The sequence below is a fragment of the Armigeres subalbatus genome, unplaced genomic scaffold (genome assembly GCF_024139115.2).
Source record: "Armigeres subalbatus isolate Guangzhou_Male unplaced genomic scaffold, GZ_Asu_2 Contig774, whole genome shotgun sequence".
Lineage (NCBI taxonomy): Eukaryota > Metazoa > Arthropoda > Insecta > Diptera > Culicidae > Armigeres > Armigeres subalbatus.
Window position 1 is genome coordinate 18,121 of NW_026943561.1, and position 26,795 is coordinate 44,915.

General features: G+C 38.4%; 1 long non-coding RNA gene across 1 annotated transcript; it reads right to left on the reverse strand.

Moving 5' to 3' along the window:
• Positions 1-5,300: 5,300 nt before the first annotated feature.
• Positions 5,301-6,535, reverse strand: LOC134204635 (uncharacterized). The gene is made up of 4 exons (XR_009977915.1): positions 6,093-6,535; positions 5,942-6,030; positions 5,724-5,880; positions 5,301-5,641 (listed from the first exon to the last, which is right to left on the reverse strand). It is a non-coding gene; the product is annotated as an uncharacterized LOC134204635 (long non-coding RNA).
• Between the last annotated feature and the right edge of the window lie 20,260 nt (positions 6,536-26,795).

The window sequence follows — 26,795 nt, forward strand, 5'->3', positions numbered from 1 at the left end:
GCAAACATTTGGTGTTCCCATGGGTTCCCCTCTACACAGCAAAAAAAAATTTGTAATATCACATCAGATTTGATGCACATCATCGCCGTCGTAAATCGCATGTATTATTACATCTGTTTTGTGTAACAAAAAGTGACGTAATTGGCATTTTTTCGCCAAAATTGAACTGTGTAAAACGTAATATGTTCGACGTAATTATAAAAACGACGTAATAATCTGCCAGCAGAATCCTTTCTTCCGGCAGCTGGGTTAGGGGTGTTCGGGAATTTTCTTTCATGCTTCCAAAATACACTTGTAAAAAATGTTATATTTTATTTCTCATAATTTTGCACGTAAATATACAATATAATACAAATTATTGATTTTCGTTTTAATTTGCGGCATTTTGACACATCGTATTTTTGTAAAAAGTTTGAAAAAATAGCAATAACTCTGTTTTTTCAAGGATTTTATTCTAAGATTTTCAGTTCCTAAGGCTTAATGTTTAGGTTTAGTATTTTAAGATTTTTGGATTTTTAGTGGGCCTGTGCGCCGATAAAAATATTGTCGCCATGACATGATAGATCATTTCCAGTTGGCGTGGACTTATTGTATACATAGAATTTTTGACAGTGTTAGATTTACTGCACTTAACGAAGAAATCCTTCGGAAATTCCTCCAAAAACACCTTCGGAAGTTCCACCGCAAATTCCTTCAGAAGATCATTCAGGAATTCCTTCAAAAACTCTTCCAGAAATTCCTCCGTTTAATTCCTTAGCAGTTACTCCCATAATTCCTTCAGGAGTTTCTCCATACAGAGTACTCCAGGAATTCTTTCGAATATCCCTCCAAGAGTTCCTTCGGAAATTCTTCCAGCGATTCCTCCGGAAAAGCCCTATGAGTTCCGACGCAAAGTCAATCAGGAGATCTTCCAAAAATTCCTCCCGAATTTCTTCCAGGAATTACTGCGGTAAGTACTACAAAAACTGCCTCGAAAATATCTCCGAAAATTCTTTCAGGAATATCTCAACGAGTTTCTACAGAAATTCCTACAGAAACTCCTTTGCCAATTCCTCCAGGAGTTTCTTTGGAAACTAATTCCTCCCGAAGTTGCTTCAGAAACTTTTTTCGATATACTTCGGCAAGTGCCTCCAGGAATTCCTCCAGATGTTTTTTCGGAAATTCCTCCAGAATTTTTTAAGAAACTCTTCCAAGAATTTTTCCAGTTATTTCTCCAGGAGTTCTTCCGGAAATTCCTCTAGGAGTTCCTTTGGAAATTACCCCAGGAGTTCATTCGACAATTTCTCATGGACTTCCTCTAGGAGATCCTCCTAAAAGTTCTTCAGAAGTTCCTACGGAAATTTCTTTGAAAATTCCTTCTGAATTTCCTTAAGGAGTTCTTCCATAATTCGTCCAGGAGTTCCTTCAGAAATTCCTCCGAAAGTACCTCTAAGAATTGCTCCGAAAATTCTTTCAGTAGCTTCTACGGAAATACCTTCAAGAGATCCTTCGGAAATTCCTTCAAGAGTTACCCACGAGTTTCTCCGGAAAACTCGGCAGGGACTCCACTGGAAATTCCTTTTGGATTTTTTCCAGGAATTCCTCCAGGAGCTCTTTTGTATATTTCTCCAGAAATACCTGCAGATGTTCCTCTGGAAACTTTCTCCAGAAGGTCATTCAAGAATTATTCCAGAAATTCCTCTTGGAAATCTTTCAGGAGTTTCTTCGGAAATTCCTCCGGAAATAGCTCCAATAGCTCCTTTTAATATTCCGAATTACTCCTAAAATTCCTTCAGTAGCATCTAACGGAAATTCCTTCAAGAGTTCCTTCGGAAATTCCTGCAAGAATTGTATATGAGAATTGCCGGAAAATTTGGCAGGAACTCCCCGGTAAATTCCTTCACGAACTCCTCTAAAAATTCCTCAAGGAGCTCTTTCGGGTATTCGTCCAGAAATATCTGCAGAAGTTCTTCCGGAAACTCATCAAAAGATTGTTCCGGAAATACCTCCAGGAGTACCTTCAATATTTATTTCAGGAGTTCCTCCTGAAAATCTTCCAGGTGTTTCTTTGGAAATTCCTCATGCAGTTTCTCCAGAAGTTATTCCAGAAACTTGTTCCGAAATACCTCGGCATGTACTTTCAGGAATTCCTCCAGAAGTTTCCTCAGAAATTCCTTCAGGAATTTTTCATGAATTCTTCCAGGAATTGTTCCAACAATCTCTTCAGGAGTTCCTTCGAAAATCCCTCCAGGAGTTCATTCGACAATTCCTCCTGAAATTCCACCATCCTCCGAAAAGTTCTTCAGAAATTCCTACGGAAATTTCTCTAAAAACTCCTTCGGAATTTTCTCAAGGAGTTTTTCACGATTATTCCAGAAGTTCCTTTAGAAATTCCTCCTTCTCCTGAAAATTTGACAGGGACTCCACCGGAAATTCTTTCGGGATTTTTTCTTGCAATTCCTCCAGGAGCTCTTTTGGATATTTCTCCAGAAATACCTGCAGAAGATTTTTTCCGGAAATTCCGCTAGGAATTCCTCCAGAAGGCCATTCAAGAATTATTCCAGGAGTTCCTCTTGAAAATCTTTTAGGATTTTATTCGGAAATTATTAAAGAAGTTCCTCCGGAAACAGCTCCAGTAGCTCCTCTGAATATTCCAAATTACTCCGAAAATTCCTTCAGTAGCTTCTTCGGAAATTCCTTCAAGAGTTCCTTCGGAAATTGCTCCAAGAAATTTGGCAGGAACTCCCCCGAAATTTACGTTACGAATTTCTCTAGAAATTTCTCTAGCAGCTCTTTCGGGTATTCCTCCAGAAATACCTGCAGAAGTTCTTCCGGAAACTCTTCAAAAGATTGTTCTGGAAATTCCTCCAGGAGTAGCTACAGAGTTCCTCCTGGAAATTTTCTAGGAGTTTCTTTGGAAATTCTTCAAGGAGTTCCTCCAGAAGTTACTTCAGATTTTTTTCCGAAATGTCTCGGCAATTACTTCCAGGAATTCCTTCAGAAGTTTTTCAGGAAATTCTTCCAAGAATTCTTCCAGTAATTCCTCCAAGAGGTTTTACGGAAATTCCTCCAGGATTTCTCCAGGATATAAAAAATCTTCAGGAGTTCATCCAACAACTCACCCTAGACTTCTTTCCAAAATTCCTCCAGCAGATTCTACGGAAAGTTCTTCAGATGCTACTACGAAAATTTCTCTAAAAACTACTTCGGAATTTCTTTAAGGAGTTCTTCCACAACTCCTCCAGGAGTTCCTACAGAAATTTCTTCGAAAATACCTCAAAGAATTACTACGAAAAATCCTTCAGTAGCTTCTACGGAAATTCCTTCAAGAGTTTCTTCGGGAATTCCTCCAAAAAGTATCCACGAATTTCGCTGGAAAATTTGGCAGGGACTCCCCAGGAAATTTCTCTCAAGAATTTCTCCAGAAATTCCTCCAGGAGATCTCCCCCGGAAACTCTTCAAGAGTTTTTTTTTCCCGAAAATTTTGACAGGCTTTCCTCCAGAAGGTCCTTCAAGAATTATTCCAGGAGCTCTTCTTGAAAATCTTTCAAAAATTTCTTCAGAAATTCCAAATTTTAATACAATTTTTTCCTCCAGGTGTTCCTTTGGAAATTCCTGAAGAAGTTCCTTCTGGAATACCTCAATAAATCCTCCAGAGACTCGTCTACAAATTCCTCCATAAGTTTGTTGGGATGGTTCTCAAAGAATTCATCCAGAAATCCTCCATCCGAAATTCTTCCAAAATTCCAGAAATTCCTTCGGAAATACCTTCAGGAGTTCTCCAGGAATTTCCTCCAGAAGCTTCAGCAGAAATTTCACTATGCGTTCCTCCGAAAATTCCCCCAGATGTTTATTCGGAAATTCCTCAAAAATTCATTAAAGTTTTATTTTTGGAAAGTCCTCCAAGAGTTTTTCTGAAAATTCTTTCCGAAATTTCTCCAGTAATTCTCCATGAATTGCTTCGGAAAATCTTTCAGCAACTCCTACAGGTGCTCCTTCGGAAATTTCTCCAGAGAAACTCACAGGGTTTCCTCCGGAAGCTCAAGAAATATTTTCGGAAATTCTTCCATGAGTTCCTCTAGAAGGTCCTTAAAGAATTACTTTAGCTTCTTAAAAAAAATCAAAATTTCGCCTTGGAGAATCTTCTTAATATAGGCATTTGAAATTCAATAATTGAAAATTAAAATTAAAAATTTATATTATAAAAATTAAGAAATCGTTTTTTTTTTATTATAAATTTAAGAATACAAACAAAAAAAAAATTAATTTTGTTCTAAAAATTTCAATTTTTAAAAATATCATGAATTCCAAGTTACACACTCAGATCGTGATAATCTCAATCAGCCTCCGTTTAATTGTGTCGGAGCGCGCCCATTTATAAGATTTTAAGATTTTAAGATTTTGAAATTTTAAGATTTTAAGATTTTAAGATTTTAAGATTTTAAGATTTTAAGATTTTAAGATTTTAAGATTTTAAGATTTTAAGATTTTAAGATTTTAAGATTTTAAGATTTTAACATTTTAAGATTTTAAGATTTTAAGATTTTAAGATTTTAAGATTTTAAGATTTTAAGATTTTAAGATTTTAGGATTTTAAGATTTTAAGATTTTAAGATTTTAAGATTTTAAGATTTGAGGATTTTAAGATTTTAAGATTTTAAGATTTAAGATTTTGAGATTTTGAGATTTTAAGATTTTAAGATTTTAAGATTTTAAGATTTTAAGATTTTAAGATTTTAAGATTTTAAGATTTTAAGATTTTAAGATTTTAAGATTTTAAGATTTTAAGATTTTAAGATTTTAAGATTTTAAGATTTTAAGATTTTAAGACTTTAAGATTTTAGGATTTTAAGATTTTAAGATTTTAAGATTTTAAGATTTTAAGATTTTAAGATTTTAAGATTTTAAGATTTTAAGATTTTAAGATTTTAAGATTTTAAGATTTTAAGATTTTAAGATTTTAAGATTTTAAGATTTTAAGATTTTAAGATTTTAAGATTTTAAGATTTTAAGATTTTAAGATTTTAAGATTTTAAGATTTTAGGATTTTAAGATTTTAAGATTTTAAGATTTAAGATTTAAGATTTTGAGATTTTGAGATTTTAAGATTTTAAGATTTTAAGATTTTAAGATTTAAGATTTTAAGATTTCAAGATTTCAAGATTTTAAGATTTTAAGATTTTAAGATTTTAAGATTTTAAGATTTTAAGATTTTAAGATTTTAAGATTTTAAGATTTTAAAATTTTAAGATTTAAGTATTAAAGATTCAAGTATTAAAGATTTTAATATTTTAAGATTTTAAGATTGTGAGATTGTGAGATTGTAAGATTGTAAGATTTTAAGATTTCAAGATTTCAAAATTTTAAGATTTCAAGATTTCAAGTTTTTAAGATTTTAAGATTTAAAGATTTTAAGATTTTAAGATTTTAAGATTTTGAGATTTAAAGATTTTATGTTTTGAAAAAAATCAAAATTTCAAATATTCAGTTTTTGTTTTTATAACTACATACGTCTGATGCTGATCAGGCCGTAACTGCATGTTACTATTGCATCGCCACTACTTCCGTTAATCCCATTCCGCCAGATTGCTCTTGTAACGGACTCCATCGAGTAGTAGGTGGAAGCATGATCCTGACGGTTTTGTTCTAAAGCAAAATTTGCCTGCAATAAATATTAAATATTTTTTTCACCGTTCAGTATTGGTCGGGGTTTTCATTTTAGTCGATCACAAATTAAAACTTACCAGCGTGGTTTCATTTCTCTTGCTTCCTGCTCTTGGTTGATCTTTGCCGGAACCTCGACTGGCATAAATACTATTTTGGAGAAGTATAGGCACGATCACGAAGTCTTATTGGAAAGAGATCGATTACCGTGCCGATTACCCGGGTACGATGTTGACTCTGAAAAACATCTCACAATTACTTTTCGGGTGATCGGAAAAACTATCCATCAGAAACTTACCTGCACAACTTCATTCACAATGTCGATTCCTCGTTGGTATCAACGTAGCATTTTGTGGGTCCATAGCATCCTTCTCGTTATTTGTCTCTCTGTAAAATGATGTGATGCATTGCGCCGGCTGGGTACAAATAAAACTGTATAAAAAACTTACCTACAGCAGATTTTCTCCCAATACCAAGTCGGAAACACTGTTTTCATATTTCACTCACTTCCTAAAGACTTACTTCTGTTTTTGAAAGCAATTAAACTAATATTATATTCAAAATCATCGTTTTTCGATGCGAGCGAATAAAGTGAAAATTTGACTGACTGCCGGCGGTAGAGCTTGCTTTGTTGACATTTTACAGCATGCTTTGTTAAGCGATATCACTTATGTTGGTGGTAATATTACGCTGATTCCGCGTTATTAATCAATTTGGCAGGTAATTTAGCGTTGGATCGACGTAGATGAAAAAATAATTTTCTCGATTGAATGCTGCAGTGAGGAATGTAATAAAGCGCCAATATTGGACAATATTACATAAAATTCGTTATTACGTGCGATTTTCATGTACGTTCCACGAAAATACGTCGCGGCATATTAATATATTTTTTGCTGTGTATCGCCTGTCGTTGCAAATCTCGTAATGCAACGTACACACCAGTCAAGCAGTTTGACGAACATTGACTCCGCCCCCAAGAAAACGCTTCGGTTGCTGCTTTGTTTGAACGTGTGTGAAGTTGTTCGAACAACCATTTGACAGTTGGCGGCTCGGTTGGAAAAAATTAAAACGGTTTGATTTTGGTTTGAGTTGTCGGGGGTGGAGTCAAGGTTACCCGAACATGTTTGAGCATTTGTAGTGAAGTTGCACAAACCCCCATATATTTTTTGATGGTTGGTGCTTCGGTCGTTCGTGTGTGATATTGTTGGTCGAATAAATTGATTGTTCGTGCCGCTGTTAGTAAAACTTGGTGGATGTTTGAATAAACGAGAGGTGGAGTCAATGTTGGTCAAACTTCTTGACCGTGTGTACGTTCCATAATGGAGCGTCTAGAACAGGAGAGCATACGCGCGCTACAGGAAAGGCAAGTAGTGATGAAAATATATCGTCGCTACGTGGACGATTGTTTTTGTATAGCCAAAACACAACACATAGACACAATCATCGACACGTTTAATGAGTTTCATGAAAAACTGAATTTCACGATAGAGAAGGAAGAACAACATAAAGTGAAATTCTTAGACATGACACTAAGTACACAGAACAGACGGGCAAATCAAGAAAATGTGGACACCAAAACAGATAAATGGAAGGTATCTGGACTTCAATTCGGAAAGCCCACTCCAACGTAAACGGAATACAGCCATTGCATTGATAGACCGAGCAATCAAATTATCAGACGCAACAGACAGGCACAATACCATCATAACCAGGGCTTGTAAAAAGTGCAGATTTGTGAATATACTCTATGATAATTTGTTGCATGGAAATTCTCAGATTCATCGAGAGAGAGGAGATACACATATTCGATGTACTGTGTTTGTCGCACAAATACTGCACGAGAGAGTTGTCGTACTTCATTTTTGCGTATGAAGTATTGTTGCTCGGTGTTGCAACCTACTCACAACATCATTTAGCGACAAGGCTTCTCTCTCGCTTTGCTTGTGTTGCTGGCATTATTTACTGGTTTGTTTTGCTCGGAAGTTCCATTTCTACGGGTCGGGACCGAGAAGGATTGCTTCATGCTACAACATGGCACTGAGGAGATACATGTTTAATTCGTTCAGTACTGTAGTAAGAGAGCGTATAAACACAATCAACATACGTTCACAATTCGCATGCTGGAAGCGTGCAATAAGGCAATCCATAAGACAGCTGCGATCAGCTGACGATTTTTGTTTACCTTGAAATTTTGACAGATTCTGACCGGACTGACAGAATAAGGCAATCCATAAGACAGCTGCGATCAGCTGACGATTTTTATTTCCTTGAAATTTTGACAGATTCTGACCGGACTGACAGAATAATCCAAAGGAAATTGTTAAGCGCGGTTTACACCAAAAGTGAGTTCCGTTCAACTGCATACACAATTTGTTTTGATTTCGATTGTCAGTACCATCGCTGAATGTCCTCATGGATAGCCTAATAATCCAAAGGAAATTGTTAAGCGCGGTTTACACCAAAAGTGAGTTCCGTTCAACTGCATACACAATTTGTTTTGATTTCGATTGTCAGTCCCATCGCTGAATGTCCTCATGGATAGCCTAATAAGGCTTGTACGCGACAAAATCTGGACACCTTTAAACACGTATAACTTTTGAAATAGCTCATCAACGAGTGAAATATTTCGTAGATTGATGAATCTATGTCTGTACTTTCTGAAAATATATTTCTTATGAGTGGTACAAGTACGTAGTGAATAATAGCGTCGAAGGAATTGCAGGTTCGGAAAGAATTGTGTGCAGTCGCAATTGAAATTCGGGTCTCTCGATCCAGAAAATGACTAAAAACATTTTGTTTTCATGTGAACACTGCTCAAAGCGTTTTAAAATTTGTCGATGCTTGTTCGACAATATCTAAAACGTCAGAGAGTGGAACAAAAACGGATTTTATGAGGCACCAGAAGTATACGAGCTCGAAACAAATTCTACTGAGGATGCCAGATCATTCGGCACGTATTATTTCTTAGGAAATTCAAATGTTACCAAGTTTCGTGCATACATCGAAGCATCGATAAGGAATGAAGCCAATTGAAGTGAAAAACGTACCGAATTGAACCAACAGCAGTTTATTTTCATTCTTAAAGTTATGTGTCCAGATTTTGTCGCGAACAAGCCTTAATAGAATCACTATTCACTATGCGGACCACGAATATATAATAGGGAATGCACTTAAATTTTGAACTATAAAACAAACTTATTAACGGGTGGCTTATTAACTTATTAACAAACTTATTAACGGGCTAAAAAACGGGAATTTCAATAATTCAATTATTTTCTATGAGAACATTAATGCTTTCAGAGAAATAATACCTTATGTGAAAAAATCCTTAGAATATTCAGAAAATTTTCGCCCACAAACTTTTACTCCAGCATGTTCAGTTATAAAACATGCCATCAAAACAGGAAGTACTGTGGCGCGCATTGTACAGTACTTTTAAGCGAACAAAGATTGTGGGAAAAGTACACGGTGGACAATATTAAGCGTGCAAATGTTTCGAAAACTGCTAAAGTAGTTTTGGTCTACTGAGCTCCATTGTATACAAACGTGATTTGAAGGCCAAAGACACGAAGCAACTCGTCAATAGGATAAGAAGCAGCATCTGGAAATGGCATCTAAACTATGCCGCGCAGCGGACCACGAACCATACACTATCATTCATTAATCTATGTTTAAATACTAAGGACTACTCTTTATAATAACGTAAATCAGATTGAGCTGCACTTCTTTGCAATTTTTTTCCCGAGCCATTTTTTTCATTCCCGCTATTTAGTGGCCACCCATTAGATGTGTTATTTTCAGGGAATGTAAAACAACAACTTTGCTAATGACAACATTTTCCTTTTTTGTAAATGTTTGGACAAACTCAACTCGCAATAAACGTTTGTCCCAAACTGCAACAGAATAGGACAATGATCGCCTGCCGCGCATTTTGAGATATTCGACGATGTGTGTGTTAGGTTAAATAAGTATCAGTTATGGGCTGAAAGTCTCCTTAATAAAGAAACAAAAAAAAGTATCAGTTATCAATGTTTAGACATAAACTTAACCATCTGTTACAATGATTTGTGTTTTACTTCTGAAATATACAAGTTATTGCAGTTTGGAAAGTTCCCAACATATACCTCTCCATGTTTGTTGCAAATGTTGCAAATAAACTGGAACTCAGCGTTGTCTTTATCCTCTGCAGATGAGGGCAAAGACAAAAGATATTTCAGTTACCAGATAAAGATTGTCGCTGTCGTCGCTGTCCGGAACATCTTTTGCTGGCGAGGATAGGGGATCTAAATGTCAATGAAGGAATTTGACAGTTAGGTACCACTAGAGGCCTCTAGGTACCACACATGTTTCGGACAGCAGAACAAAAAGAACCGAAGCGACAATCTTCATCTGGTAACTAAAATATCTTTTTTGCAATTCCTGATCATAATATCTGGTTTACAGTTCGTCTTTGAGTGATAAAACGGCCTACTTTTCCATACCAACGAAATGGATGCTTTAATGAACATTATGCAACTCAAATGGGTTGCATAATATTCATTATAACACTCATTTGGGTGCTATAATGAAAAACCAACACCAGAACAGTCGTTACGTGACTAAGTTTTGCTAAATTAGCTTGGGTAAGTACTCAAATAGTGTATTCTATGCGCCCCGTAATAAATTAAATAGTTTGGTGGTCATGACATCAAAAATTTCCAAAGGCAAGTACATCTATCGCTTCACGGCTCATTGAACTTTGCAATGTGGCACGGTAACATGGAATCTAATTCTTCTCCGCAGCAACATAATTTATTGGCAAGAATGATCATGTGGAGAAAATTAGACTACAATTTTGGAACAGATTTATCAAATTAAAGTTTATTTTTCGTCATTGCAAAAAATAGCGTGTGCAACTCGTTGTAAAACTCGATTTTTCAGCACTCGTAGTATTTATCCAACTCGGCAAGCCTCGTTGGATAAACGTACAACTCGTGCTGAAAAAATCATCTTTTTGCAACTTGTTGCACAAACTACTATTGCAAAGATTTATCGCTCTTCTCTTTTATAACATTGCTTGTTTTTTTTGCAATAGAAAATTTTGTATATATTTTTTAAGTAGGCTTGTGAGACAACCAGTTGAAAGTTGAGACATTCTACAAAGGTGTTCGAAAGATCAAACCCATTATGGACAACATCTAATTAGTACGGAATTCATCCACTTGGCGACGCTAGCGTATATGACACTACCAGTTGAATAAGATATCTCGGGATCTGTGAAATTTAGAGAGTTGTGATATTCTACAAAGTTGTTCGAAAGATCAAACCCATTGAGGACAACATCTAATTAGTTCGGAATATATCCACTTGGCGGCGCTAGCGTATATGACACTACCAGTTGAATAAGATATCTCGGGATCAATGAAATTTAGAGAGTTGTGATATTCTACAAAGTTGTTCGAAAGATCAAACCCATTGTGGACAACATCTAATTAGTTCGGAATTCATCCACTTGGCGGCGCTAGCGTATATGACACTACCAGTTGAATAAGATATCTCGGAATCTGTGAAATTTAGAGAGTTGTGATATTCTACAAAGTTGTTCGAAAGATCAAACCCATTGTGGACAACATCTAATTAGTTCGGAATTCATCCACTTGGCGGCGCTAGCGTATATGACACTACCAGTTGAATTAGATATCTCGGAATCTGTGAAATTTAGAGAGTTGTGATTTTCTACAAAGTTGTTCGAAAGATCAAACCCATTGTGGACAACATCTAATTAGTTCGGAATATATCCACTTGGCGGCGCTAGCGTATATGACACTACCAGTTGAATAAGATATCTCGGGATCTGTGAAATTTAGAGAGTTGTGATATTCTACAAAGTTGTTCGAAAGATCAAACCCATTGTGGACAACATCTAATTAGTTCGGAATATATCCACTTGGCGGCGCTAGCGTATATGACACTACCAGTTGAATAAGATATCTCGGAATCTGTGAAATTTAGAGAGTTGTGATATTCTACAAAGTTGTTCGAAACATCAAACCCATTGTGGACAACATCTTATTAGTTCGGAATTCATCCACTTTGCGGCGCTAGCGTATATGATACTACCAGTTGAATTAGATAATTCGGAATCTGTAAAATTTAGAGAGTTGTGACATTCTACAAAGTTGTTCGAAAAATCAAACCCATTGTGAACAACATCTAATTAATTCGAAATTCATCCGCATGGTGGCTAGCGTCTATTTGAACGAAATATGCACATTCTACGAATGGTGCAATGAAAGCCTATTGCAACTGAATGTAAAAAAACGTAACCTTATATCATTCAGCCGAAAAAGAACAGCATCAAATCTCTCGATTAAATTAGGAAACCAGGTTGTAGAAAAATGCGATAGAATTAGGGATTTGGGAATTATCTTAGACTCTAAACTAACGTTCATTGACCACTACAACACCATTATTCATAAAGCAAATAATATGATGAGTTTAATAAAACGTTTCTGCTATAACTTTCATGACCCATACACAATTAAAACATTATATATTGCTTATGTAAGGAATATTGCAGCATTGTATGGTCTCCATTTTCAATAACACACAAAGAGAGATTAGAATCAGTACAAAAACAATTCCTATTATTTGCTCTTCGTAAATTAGGCTGGACAACATTCCCACTTCCATCATATGAGGCACGCTGCAAGCTTATAAACATTCAATCTTTGAAAGAGTGTCGTGAAACTGCAATGGTTTCATTTATTAACGATATAGTTTCGCAGCGTATTGATTCAACAAACATTTTATCGAAATTAAATTTCTACATACCATCTCGACAACTGCGTCATTGACATACATTTTTAATTAATCACTGCCGTACAAATTATGCAAAATTCGGACCTCTGAATCAGATGACGGCCATCTATAATCAACACTGCGAAACTATTGAATTTGCAATGTCTTGGCAGAACCAAAAAAAAATTTTTGTCACAATTCGAAACCTACATTACATTAAATCGCAAAATTAAACACTACTTAACCAGACTATTTTTATTTTTATACACTATAATACCGTGATGCTTTTTTGTTTCCCCCGCAAAGCATATAGGACGTCAATTTTAAAATGCTTATTAGAAATTTAAAACTCGTTTTAGCCAAAAATAGTTAGATTTTTCGGGTTAGAAGTTTGATTTACTTTTAGATTAATAACACGAAAGTCGAATTATTTCGATTAAAAAACATGTGTTGATAAGTAGCCTAACATTCCAAAATTCTAACCATACATATTCAAAAGATTTCAGTATAACTCTCCATCCAACTCCATCTCCGCGAGATGGCAGCAACGCGGCTTCGTCAAGGCGAATTAATTCGGAATTCATTTGCTTGGCGGCACTGGCGCATATAGGTATACCAGAATTAGATATCTTAGAATCTCAAAAATTTAGAAAGTTGTGATATTGCATAAAGGTATTCGAAAGATCAAAACCATTACGATGAACATCTCATTATTTCTAAATTCATCCGCCTGGCAGCGCTTGCGCATATGAGATTATCAATTGAATTAGAAATCTTGGAATCTGTAGAATTTAGAGAGTTGCGATATTTTACAAAGTTGTTAAAAAGATCAAACCCATTACGCAGAACATCTAATTAATTTGAACATCTAAGCGCTTGGCAGCGCTAGCGTATATGAGATCACCTGTTGAATGAGACATCTTGCAATCTGTAGAAATTAGATAGTTGTGTTTTTTTACAAAGTTTATCGAAGGATCAAAACTATTAAGGTGGACGTCTGATTAATTCAGAATTCATCTTCTTGGCGGAACTAGCGTATATGAGAGAATTAGATATCTCTCGAACTTATAAAAAATAGATTTGTGATATTACACCAAGTTGTTATATATCAGAATCTGTTTAATTCTGAGAGTTGTGATGTTCCACAGAGTTAGAATGATCAAAACCTTACGGTGAATTAAGTCCTTAACTCGGGATTGATTTTTTAGGTGGCGGAAACGCACATGAGGCTACCAATTGAATTAGATATCACAGAATATGTATCATTTAGAGAGTTATGATTCTCTATAAAGTTGTTCGGAAGGTCAGAACCATTATATTTCAAATCTCATTATTATGGTATTCATCCGCTTGGTGGCGCTAGCGTACACAAAACTAGTGGAATATGTGAAATTTAGAGAGCTGTGATGTCTTCAATCACTATCAACAACCACCGCTGCTGCACCATCGATGATTGCCCCCAACGCCATCACTGCGGTAGCCGTTTTCGCAGACAAACAGAAATAACACTCGTCAAACTTCCATCGTTCACTGATTCACTGGTCAATTCATATAATCATTAGTTGGCCAATTGATTACTCGTGGCGTACGCATCGTGATTTACCAATTTAACTGAAATCAACAGTTGTCGTTAGTGTTTGAACGACGATGAATTTGATGAGTGAATGTTCAATATGTTATGTCTGTTTGTCTGTGCTTTAACGTAATGATTTCGACCTTTCAAACAAACTTTGTAGAAGACGGCTTCTTTCTAAATTGAATAGATTCCCAGATATCCCATCTTGCCTAAAGACACTTGTACACTAACGCCGTTGGGTGGATGAATTCTGAACTAAACTAATCTTTAACGTGATGGTTTTGACCATTTGATCTTTCTAAATTGAATAGCTTCCGAGATATCCTACCTACCTGCCGAAAGTCTCTTGTACACTAGCGCCATTGAGTGGATGAATTCTGAGCTAAACTAATCTTCAACATGATGGTTTTGTCCTTCCGGCCAACTTTGTAGAATACGGCTACTTTCTAAGTTGAATAACTTTCGAGATATCCTATCTTACCGGAGCGCCGTTCGGTGAATCAATTCTGAACTAAACTAATCTTCAATATAATGGTTTTAATCTTTCGAACAACTTTGTAGAAGACGGCTTTTTCTAGATTGAATAGCTTCCGAGATATCCTACCTTGCCAAAAATCTCTTGTACGCTAGCGCTATTGAGCGGATGAATTCTGAACTAAACTAATCTTCAACATAACATAATGGTTTCAACCTTCCGAACAACTTTTTAGGAGACGGCTACTTTCTAAGTTGAATAGATTCCAAGATATCCTACCTTGCTGAAAGTCTTATGTACACTAGCGCCTTTGGGTGAGCGAATTCCGAACTAAACTTATCTCCAACATAATGGTTTTGACTTTTCGACAAACTTTGTAGAAGACGATGAATTTCTAAGTTAAATAGATTCCGAGATATCTTACCTTACCGAAACTCTCACGTACAGGGGATGGACAAAATAATTAGGATAGGCAAATTTTGGGTAAAATTAGATATGTTGTAACTATCTTAGTTATCATCCGATTTTGACAATTCAGGCATGCCTGAACTAGAAAATTAATGCAGTTTGATGGTATGTCCATGGAACCGACTATGGCCACCGGATTCCGGAGATATTCCGGGTTTTTCGGAGGTAGGTTCAAAACCGTAAATTTGAGGTGGATATTATGAGAAGTTGTTGTTAAAAATTAAATAATATTAGTAACCACAAATGAAGTAGGGCTCTTGCTGATTGGAACCATATATTGAGATTTGGAATCGGACCAGAATCAAGTGAGATATGGCCATTTCTTTATAATCGGTTCCGATCGATACTTATCAAAGGGGTCAGGCCACAACTTCATTTGAATCTCGCTTTTTGTTAGATGGTCCACTATGATTTTATTCTAGAAGGCCTCTAATGTGTCAAGAATGAAAAACCAATTGAATAAACGGATCCTGGAGTTGCTGGGATGTCCCCGGGGAACCTGTGAATGGGGACATTTAAGTTTTAGCACCAAAATCAGTCATTCGACGGCTCTTTTTTCATGGTTTTCGATTAGGAAGCGAAGTATGAATATAGAATGGTCCATTGGCGGCTCTGGCCGCTTCCAGGATCTACGGATTGGCCCCGGGGAACCTGTGGAAGGGGACATTTTAGTTTTACCACCAAAACCAGTCGTTCGACGGCTCTTTTTTCATGGTTTTCGACCAGGAAGCGAAATATGAATACAAAATGGTCAATTGACGGTTCTGACCACTTACAGGACCTACGGATTGGCCCCGGGGAACCTGTGGAAGGGGACATTTTAGTTTTACCACCAAAACCAGTCGTTCGACGGCTCTTTTTTCATGGTTTTCGACCAGGAAGCGAAATATGAATACAAAATGGTCAATTGACGGTTCTGTCCGCTTCCAGGACCTACGGATTGGCCCCGGGGAACCTGTGGAAGGGGACATTTTAGTTTTACCACCAAAACCAGTCGTTCGACGGCTCTTTTTTCATGGTTTTCGATCAGGAAGCGAAGTATGAATATAAAATAGTTAATTTACGGTTCTGACCGCTTCCAGGACCTACGGGTTGGCCCCGGGGAACCTGTGGAAGGGGACATTTTAGTTCTGCCACCAAAACCAGTCGTTCGACGGCTCTTTTTTCATGGTTTTCGATCAGGAAGCGAAGTATGAATATAAAATGGTCCATTGACGGCTCTGACCACTTCCAGGACCTACGGATTGGCCCCGGGGAACCTGTGGAAGGGGACATTTTAGTTTTACCACCAAAACCAGTCGTTCGACGGCTCTTTTTTCATGGTTTTCGATCAGGAAGCGAAGTATGAATATAAAATGGTCCATTGACGGCTCTGACCGCTTCCAGGATCTACGGATTGGCCCCGGGGAACCTGTGGAAGGGGACATTTTAGTTTTACCAAAAAAACCCGTCGTTCGACAGCTCTTTTTTCATGGTTTTCGATCAGGAAGCGAAGTATGAATATAAAATAGTTAATTTACGGTTCTGACCGCTTCCAGGACCTACGGATTGGCCCCGGGGAACCTGTGGAAGGGGACATTTTAGTTCTGCCACCAAAACCAGTCGTTCGACGGCTCTTTTTTCATGGTTTTCGATCAGGAAGCTAAGTATGAATATAAAATGGTCCATTGACGGCTCTGACCGTTTCCAGGACCTACGGATTGGCCCCGGGGAACCTGTGGAAGGGGACATTTTAGTTTTACCACCAAAACCAGTCGTTCGACGGCTTTTTTTTTCATGGTTTTCGATCAGGAAGCGAAGTATGAATATAAAATGGTCCATTGACGGCTCTGACCACTTCCAGGACCTACGGATTGGCCCCGGGGAACCTGTGGAAGGGGACATTTTAGTTTTACCACCAAAACCAGTCGTTCGACGGCTTTTTTTCATGGTTTTCGATCAGGAAGCGAAGTATGAATATAAAATGGTCCATTGACGGCTCTGACCGCTTCCAGGATCTACGGATTGGCCCCGGGGAACCTGTGGAAGGGGACATTTTAGTTCTGCCACCAAAACCAGTCGTTCGACGGCTCTTTTTTCATGGTTTTCGATCAGGAAGCTAAGTATGAATATAAAATGGTCCATTGACGGCTCTGACCACTTCCAGGACCTACGGATTGGCCCCGGGGAACCTGTGAAAGGGGACATTTTAGTTTTACCACCAAAACCAGTCGTTCGACGGCTCTTTTTTCATGGTTTTTGATCAGGAAGCGAAGTATGAATATAAAATGGTCCATTGACGACTCTGACCGCTTCCAGGATCTACGGATTGGCCCCGGGGAACCTGTGGAAGAAGACATTTTAGTTTTACCACTGAAACCAATCGTTCGACGGCTCTTTTTTCATGGTTTTCGATCAGGAAGCGAAGTATGATTATAAAATGATCCATTGACGGCTCTGACCGCTTCCAGGATCTACGGATTGGTCCCGGGGAACCTGTGGAAGGGGATGTGAAGGGGACGTTTTAGTTTTAGCACCAAAACCAGTCATTCGAAGGCTGTTTTTTCATGGTTTTCTATCAGGAAGCGAAGTATGAATATAAAATAATCCATTGACGGCTCTGACCGCTTTCAAGACCTACGGATTTGTCCTGGGAACCTGTGGAAGGGACATTTTAGTTTTACCACCAAAACCAGTCATTCGACGGCTTTTTTCGAGGTTTTCGATCAGGAAGCGAAGTGTGAATATAAAATGGTCCATTGACGGCTCTGACCGCTTCCAGGATCTACGGATTGGCCCCAGGAACCTGTGGAAGGGACATTTAGTTTACCACCAAAACCAGTCGTTCGACGGCTCTTTTTTCATGGTTTTCGATCAAGCGAAGTATGAATATAAAATGGTCCATTGACGTCTCTGACCGCTTCCAGGACCTACTGGTTGCCTCCGAAGAACTTGTGGAAGAGGACATTTTATTTTTAGCACCAACACCAGTCATTCGGCGGCTCTTTTTTCATGGTTTTCGATCAGGAAGCAAAATATGAATTTAAAATGGTCCATTGTCGGCTCTGACCGCTTCCAGGACCTACTGATTGCCCCCGAGGAACCTGTGAATGAGGACATTTTAGTTTTAGTACAAAAACCAGTCATTCGATTTTCCGGGGCCAATCCGTAGATCCTGGAAGCGGTCAGAGCCGTCAATGGACCATTTTATATTCACACTTCGCTTCCTGATCGAAAACCTCGAAAAATAGGCGTCGAATGACTGGTTTTGGTGATAAAACTAAAATGTCCCATTCCACAGGTTCCCCTGGGCCAATCCGTAGGTCCTGGAAGCGGTCAGAACCGTAAATTGACCATTTTATATTCATACTTCGCTTCCTGATCAAAAACCATCAAAAATTAGCCGTAGAACGACTGGCTTTGGTGGTAAAACTAAAGTGTCCCCTTCCACAGGTTCCCCGGGGCCAATCCGTAGATCCTAGAAGCGGACAGAGCCGTCAATGGACCATTTCATATTCATACTTCGCTTCCTGATCGAAAAACGATAAAAAAGAGCCGTCGAACGACTGGTTTTGGTGGTAAAACTAAAATGTCCCATTCCACAGGTTCCCTGGGGCCCAGATCCTGGAAGCGGACAGAGCCGACAATGGATTATTTTATATTCATACTTCGCTTCCTGATCGAAAACCATGAAAAAAGAGCCGTCGAACGACTGGTTTTGGTGGTAAAACTAAAATGTTCCCTTCCACAGGTTCCCCGGGGCCAATCCGTAGGTCCTGGAAGCGGTCAGAAGCGTAAATTGACTATTTTATATGCATACTTCACTTCCTGATCGGAAACCATGAAAAAAGAGCCGTCGAACGACTGGTTTTGGTGGTATAACTAAAATGTCCCCTTCAACAGGTTCCCCGGGGCCAATCCGTAGATCCTGGAAGCGGTCAGAGCCGTCAATGGACCATTTTATATTCATACTTTGCTTCCTGATCGAAAACCATGAAAAAAGTGCCGTCGAATGACTGATTTTGCTAAAACTTAAATGTCCCCATTCACAGGTTCCCTGGGACATCCCAACGACTCCAGAATCCGTTTATTCAATTGGTTTTTCATTCTTGACACATTAGAGGCCTTTTAGAATAAAATCATAGTGGACCATCTAACAAAAAGCGAGATTCAAATGAAGTTGTGGCCTGACCCCTTTGATAAGTATCGATCGGAACCGATTATAAAGAAATGGCCATATCTCACTTGATTCTGGTCCGATTCCAAATCTCAATATATGGTTCCAATCAGCAAGAGCCCTACTTCATTTGTATATTATTCAATTTTTAACCACAACTTCTCCTAATATCCACCTCAAATTTACGGTTTTGAACCTACCTCCGAAAAACCCGGAATATCTCCGGAATCCGGTGGCCATAGTCGGTTCCATGGACATACCGTTAAACTTCATTAATTTTCTAGTTCAGGCATGCCTGAATTGTCAAAATCGGATGATAACTAAGATAGTTACAACATATCTAATTTTACCCAAAATTTGCCTATCCTAATTATTTTGTCCATCCCCTGTACATTAGCGCCGTTGGGTAGATGAATTCTGAACAAAACTAATCTTTAACATTTGGTTTTTGTGTAGAATACAGCTACTTGCTAAATTGAATAGATTCTTAGATATCCTACTTTGCTGAAAATCTTATGTACACTAGCGCCTAATTGCAGTAACTTAAACTAAATGATTGGAATTTTGTTATTATTTAGTCTAAGTTACTGAAACTATAGCTATAACTCCGTTACTAAAGGAATTCAAACAACGAACCATTAGACAGAGTTGTAGAAAAGCCTTCGCACTAGAAGTCCACCATACAACACATTTTGAAACTCAGCTTTTGGGATGAGTTATTGACAAACTACTAAATGATTGATAACATCCCTGACTTTAGATCTAGATTCCGAGATATCTTATCTTATAAGTCTCATGAACAATGAATTCCGAAATAAACAAATTCTCAACAAAATAGTTTTGACCTGGTTTTGACCTTCCGAAGAACTTTGTAAAATACGACTACTTTCTAAATCTAACCGCTTCCATAGTAGGCGAAAATTCACGTTGTGAACTGCCCATGCGAAATATCCATATGAATCTTAATTTCAGTTTTTCACGATTTGATCATCCTTACCATTGACTTTTGCATGAGGAAATATCATATAAACCCGTCGGAAACGATAACGAACATATCTGCTGAAGAAATGAAGAAAATCCATCCAGCCGTTTTCGAGTTATGCGGATACGAACACAAACCATTTCATTTTTATTATAGGTATAGAGAAGAAGATAGAAGAAAACTAGTCGACCCAGCAGACGTTCTCCTGCATAGTAGGCGAAAATGCGCGTTCTGAGCTGCCCATGCGAAATATCTTAATTTTAGTTTTTCATAATTTCTCCACCCTTACTCGTGATTTTCGCATGAGAAAATAAAAATATCATATAAACCCGTTGGAAACGACAACAGATATAGGGGAACTGTTCCGTTTTTCATCTCACTGAACATATATTCATCTCATCGCAAAACAAAGAAATACAGCACCAATCTCGTGGCTTCTTTTTGCTAACACGCGTGCTCACTGCTGAAAAAAATTACAAAAATAAGAAACAAACCATATTCCTTTTCATTGCTTTGTTTTTGATGGGGTGGAAATAGGAGCTATGGAATGAAGTGCCAAACCGTTCCCCTATTTGCTGAAGGAATGTAGAAAATCTATCCAGCCGTTTTCGAGTTATGCGGATACGAACACAGACCATTTCATTTATTAGGGTTTGGCAGGTTTTGTTCTATTATTGTCAGGGGCGTTTTTGTTGTCCAAATTTTATGAAATTCGGCCACAATATTCTTTGATATGCAAAGAATGTTTAGGTTAAATTTGAGCATAATTGGTTATAGAAAACCCCCTGACAGGGACAATAATAGAACAAAAACTGCAAAAGCCGTCATCTCCCCTATATAGAAGATAGATTATACCCAATTAGTCTCTAGCCCTTCGAAACAACCGCATTTTTTTGTTGCGCGTGTGGATCAAAACTGCTTCATAAAAACATGTATTCAGAGAGAAGCGCTACATTTGTCTCGTATATTACAGCCTGAGAACAGTTGCAAAATTTAGAATTGTTTTGCTTTGTTATGTATCAACTTCTCTCGTAATACAACGCAGGAGTGACATCAACACAAGAGTTCCTTACAATCGCTTCCCTCGGTAGGCGATCAAATAACGAACATGTATGATTCAGTAGCTTATGTGTGACAAGAGCATCGAAGCTTCGTGTTGCTTGCCGAATTTGTTTCCTCACTACCACTTGCTGCTTGTGAAGCAAGCAAGAGAATGAGGCATGCGTGGTTTGCTCATCTTCATTGGGTTGCAAGCCCTGATCATAACAGTACGGTACAGTAAGAAGAACCACTATTCACAATGGTTCATCGAAAAGATGCTCAAACAACGAATCCATCAGCACTACAATACTCTACAGCAAAACAAAGACAAAAAGGAGGAAAACAAATTTGTGTCAACACCATACATACCCTTTTATTTATTTATCACTAGCTGACCCGACGAACTTCATTTCTCCTAAAATTCATTTATTCTCTGCTTAGTACTCGAGTTATACAGAATTTTCTGTTCCATTTGTATGGGAGCCCCCCTTTCCAAAGGAGGGAAGGGTCTCGAACCATCTTAAGAACCTTCCCCGGCCCCATAAACCTCTGCATACAAATTTTCGCGCCGATCGGTTCAGTAGTTTCGGAGTCTATAAGGTTCAGACAGACAGAAATTCGTTTTTATGTATATAGATCAGACTAAAGCCGGAGTGGCCTGTGCTGCACATAAAAGACTTCTCCATTCAGCTCGGTTCATGGCTGCACTTCGCCAACCACGCAGTCTGCGGAGGGTCCGCAAGTCGTCCTCCACCTGATCGATCCACCTTGCCCGCTGTGCACCTCGCCTTCTTGTTCCCGTCGGATCGTTGTCGAGAACCATTTTCACCGGATTACTGTCCGACATTCTGGCTACGTGCCCGGCCCACCGCAGTCTTCCGATTTTCGCGGTGTGAACGATGGATGGTTCTCCCAACAGCTGATGCAACTCGTGGTTCATTCGCCTCCTCCACGTACCGTCCGCCATCTGCAACCCACCATAGATGGTACGCAGCACTTTCCTTTCGAAAACTCCCAGTGCGCGTTGGTCCTCCACGAGCATCGTCCAGGTCTCGTGTCCGTAGAGAACTACCGGTCTTATAAGCGTTTTGTAGATAATCAGTTTGGTACGGCGGCGAACTCTATTCGATCGAAGCGTCTTGCGGAGTCCAAAGTACGTACGGTTTCCAGCCACTATGCGTCTCCGAATTTCTCTGTTGGTATCGTTATCGGCGGTCACCAGTGAGCCCAAGTACACGAATTCTTCAACCACCTCGATTTCGTCACCACCGATAGAAACTCGTGGTGGGTGGCTCACCCAGACAACCAGAATGCATGCATAATAGAATTGTTTTTCTGTTATGCGATGCCTATGCGCACAAATTTCATCGCTTACCAGTCGCGAAAACGCTTTTTGCGTACAAAAGTGGAGGCGATATATGCGATAAGCACGATTTTTATGCGCGTTTGTTCGTTATACATTGCGATGTAGTTTGTGATAACAAACTCTGTTTGACAGATAATCCGATTTCATTTGAGTTTGTTTGCAGGAATATGCGATGTCAACATATGAAGCTGGAATAAACTCGCAAAATAGCCTACTGTGCGGGAAAATTTATAAATAAACTGATGAGCTTCGCACCACAATGCGATCTTGATGAAATTTGGATCGGTAAACGATTTTAATCCTACATTCTTATGCGATGTGTGGTTGTCTGGGCACATTGACCTCTCTTGAGCCTCTTCCTATCATGTACTTCGTCTTCGACGTGCTGATGACTAGTCCAATCCGTTTAGCTTCGCTTTTCAGTCTGATGTAGGCTTCCTCCATCCTCTCAAAGTTACGTGCCATGATATCAATGTCGTCGGCGAAACCAAATAACTGGACGGACTTCGTGAAAATCGTACCACTCGTGTCAATCCCTGCCCTTCGTATTACTCCTTCCAAAGCGATGTTGAATAGCAGACATGAAAGACCATCACCTTGCCGTAACCCTCTACGGGTTTCGAAGGGACTCGAGAATGCCCCTGAAACTCGAACTACGCACATCACCCGATCCATCGTCGCCTTGATCAACCGTATCAGTTTATCCGGAAATCCGTTTTCGTGCATTAGCTGCCATAGCTGGTCCCGATCGATTGTATCCATACCATACATACCCTGCTTAAGTGAAAAATTATGCAAAATTCTAAAAAAGCATAACATTACACTAGCATACCAAACACGAAACAAAACCAAAAACACTATATTCAGCAAACTAAAAGATCCAATCCCCAAAAACAAAACCAAAAATGTTGTGTATGCGATACCGTGCGGCGCTGGTGATAAAAAAGTGTATGTGGGACAAACAGGCCGCATGTTGGAAACAAGAATCAACGAACATAGAACCAGCATAAGAAAGAAGGAGTCGAGGACGGGTCTTGCGCAACATCATTTGACAGACGGACGCAATTTTGATTTCAACAACACAACTATATTGGAACAAATCGAAAACCAGGAGAGCAGGTTAATCGCGGAGGCTTTCCAAATAAAGCTGATGGGCAATGACGTGACGGTAAATCGGCAACGAGAATGCGGTGGTATAGACTCGGCCTACAACGCACTAGTGTGCAAAATACGATCGTTGAACAGGCGAACGTCCACTCGGCAGCGACGATGACGCACATGGTGCAATACACACATAGGAGCTGATAGTGTTAGATCGAGTAAAAGGGGGGTTAGTTATTAGACCACACTGGTGGGATGTAAACGTTTTTTTCAATGTAAGTGGGTGAAAAAGAAAATTATATTTAAGTAAAAGTAATTAATAAAACATTTTCGCAGATCTGATGATGGCTGAATAAAGTGAGCCGAAACGTTATTAAAAATCAGGAATTGTGTGTGTCGTTTTTCACCGAAAAAAATCAACAACCCAAAGATATAAAAATTCACGGTGACCAAAACCCTACTAAACTTTTATGAAGAATCAAACCTCACCAATGTTAATGTGAGGTACACAAGCTTCGTGAGACTCTCGTGCGCCAAATTTCATGTGTGCGTAGCAATCTTTGCTCAATCTCATCCTTTTTTTGTGCGCATGCAAGATGTCTGGCCTTGTGAGCAAAGGCGTAAGATTGTTAATCCGGAGATGGTGAGTTCGATTCTCGGTCCGGTCTAGGATGTTTTCGGGTTGAAAACTTTCTCGACATTCTGGGCATTGTGTATCCATTGTACTTGCCTTGCATAGAAAAGCTTTTAATTAATAATTGAGGAAATGCTAATAGAATACTCAGTTGAAAAGCAGGCCAAGTTCGAGTTGAAATGAAAGCCATTAAAAAAGAAGAAAAAGATGATGTTGTGGAAAGGAGAAATTAAATCATCTCACTTTTAGGGGGATTAACCAATAGGCTGAATATCTCCGAAGAAGCGCATTAACTTACTGATGTCTCGAAGACACCATTACGCTGAATTGCATAATAAAGGTACTATTAAATAAACGCGAATCAGGCGGCCGAAAATCAAACATCGACTTTCATCGATTCATAATTTAAATAAACCTACTAAAAGATAATGCTTAAGTCATATGGTTATCGAGATGCAGGCATCAGAACCAAGCACTTTTCGATTAAAAAAAAAACCTTTGCATTGTTCCTATCTTCTACTACTCTCTCCAACTCTCTCCAACTCCAACTCTCTCCAACTGTTTTCCAACTCTTTAAAAAGTTTCTGAAAGCTCATTTCAAGACTTTCGAATAGCGGGTAACATGGGAAATAGGTAGTAAAACATCCTAAAATGGTCCGATGAGAAAATAAAAACTATTTCATACCAAATGTCCCATACAAAAAAAGTTTCGATTAGGGACCACCACTACGACTTTCTTTGGACTTCCCAAAATGCATTAAAACCAAATCCAGCTGCTTATGGTTGCAAATCTGCGATTCGGAAAATAGTCAATAATTTTGAAACACAACATTTGGGTATTTTTATAATATTCAACAGACTACGATGGGCTGGATACCAATTTCATACATGTGCTAAAAGAGCATCAAAAGTAACTTAAGTAGTAAGTGGAGAGAGTATATAACCTTAAAGATGCTGTGTGTTTCGTGATAGGCTGTGTACACGATGGCTTATGCAACAGCGATACTCCATTGGGCGTTGGCTCACCAAGAGAAGGCAGCCCATTAACTATTATGTAATCAAGTAAGTAAATATGAAACATGATTTTTTTTAATGCTCGTTCATAAATGTCCTACAAATGATTATAGGAGAGAGTTTTAAGTAAGGCTCCGTGGGTGCATTATGCACCGTTCTCCCTTACACACCTAGAGCTAGAAGCATCCGAGTGAAGACATTTGCACCCAGATAGGCAATGCAAGGCGATGTAACGGTAAAGAAAAGGCTATATTGCTTTCTATAAGTAGACAAATTTAATCACTATTTTGTTTTGCCCTTATTATAGCAAAGATTTTCAGCCCGAGGCTCGTTTCTAAATCATCATATCGTTTTGACTCATTTTCCGAACACTAAAGCACATTTTCCACTGCGAAAGTCTTTATGGCATATGATTTGAAAAAAATCAAAAGATCAATATTTTCCTTCAGCTAGCGAAAGAATTGAACTTTCATATAAGCGCTTGATCATCATATTTTATTGATTGTTTTCAGCGTTTTTCCAGCAATTCCTCAGTAATTGCTGGTTTTGATAAGTGAAAAATTAATATGGAAATGCCATGAATATATTATGATAGAGGGTAAGTCCGTAAATAGCCCCAAAACATTGAATTTAGTTCAAATTAGTTATTAGTATTAGTGCGGATTCGAATAAAATCATCGTCATTATCGGATTTATTACGGTTTATAGAGCCTTAATGCTGAATGATTTCATTCTGTCGAACTTTGTCTCAAATACCGAACACCCATAGTAAAAGTTGTATCAAATTCCGAACACTTTGATTCAAATTCCGAACACATCAAAAGCACTAAAATGCACAACGTTATTCCGATGTTGGATCATTATAATGTCCTTGATCTGTACGCCTGTCGTTTATTGTTGCAAAAATAACGAAGTATGTAGTTCAGATAAACCTTCAAGTAGTGTTCGAAATATGAGTCTGTTTAAGATTTGAGACAAATCGGTCTTATTTCAAGATTAGAAAGAATTAGAAAGATTAGAAAGGAATAATGTATTTTGACAATGGCAAACTTTTGTTCGAAAATCAAACACAGATGAAACGAAAATTGGAATGACAATCGATTGATCTTTATGTTTGTATATCATTCCAATGTTTCCCAAATAATGTTCTCTGTCGATTAAAAAACAAAAACAAAAGGGGACAAACAAGAAAAGTTATCTCTTGATTGAAACTGTATCATGCCGAAAAACCTACCTGTATCATGTGGGTATCCCATGATGAAAACTCAACCGAACACTTAAAGCCCAAAAGTCAACGGAACGTAGATGACAACCAGCAGAGCAATTTTGCATTGTCGTCATGCCGACACGACGACATCGCGGTGCTCTCCGAGGAGCCAACAGAAGTGGACGAAACTTTGGGCTGCACCAGGACCAACTCATTATATCAAGGCGAACTTTTTCCCGCAAATTGCCACACCACACCACATCAACCAGCAGCGTACCATTTCACTTGAGCTGCATCCACCCTTCGTGGAAAACTAAAAGTGGTGGGTGGGGTTGGAACTAGTCTCCTTCGG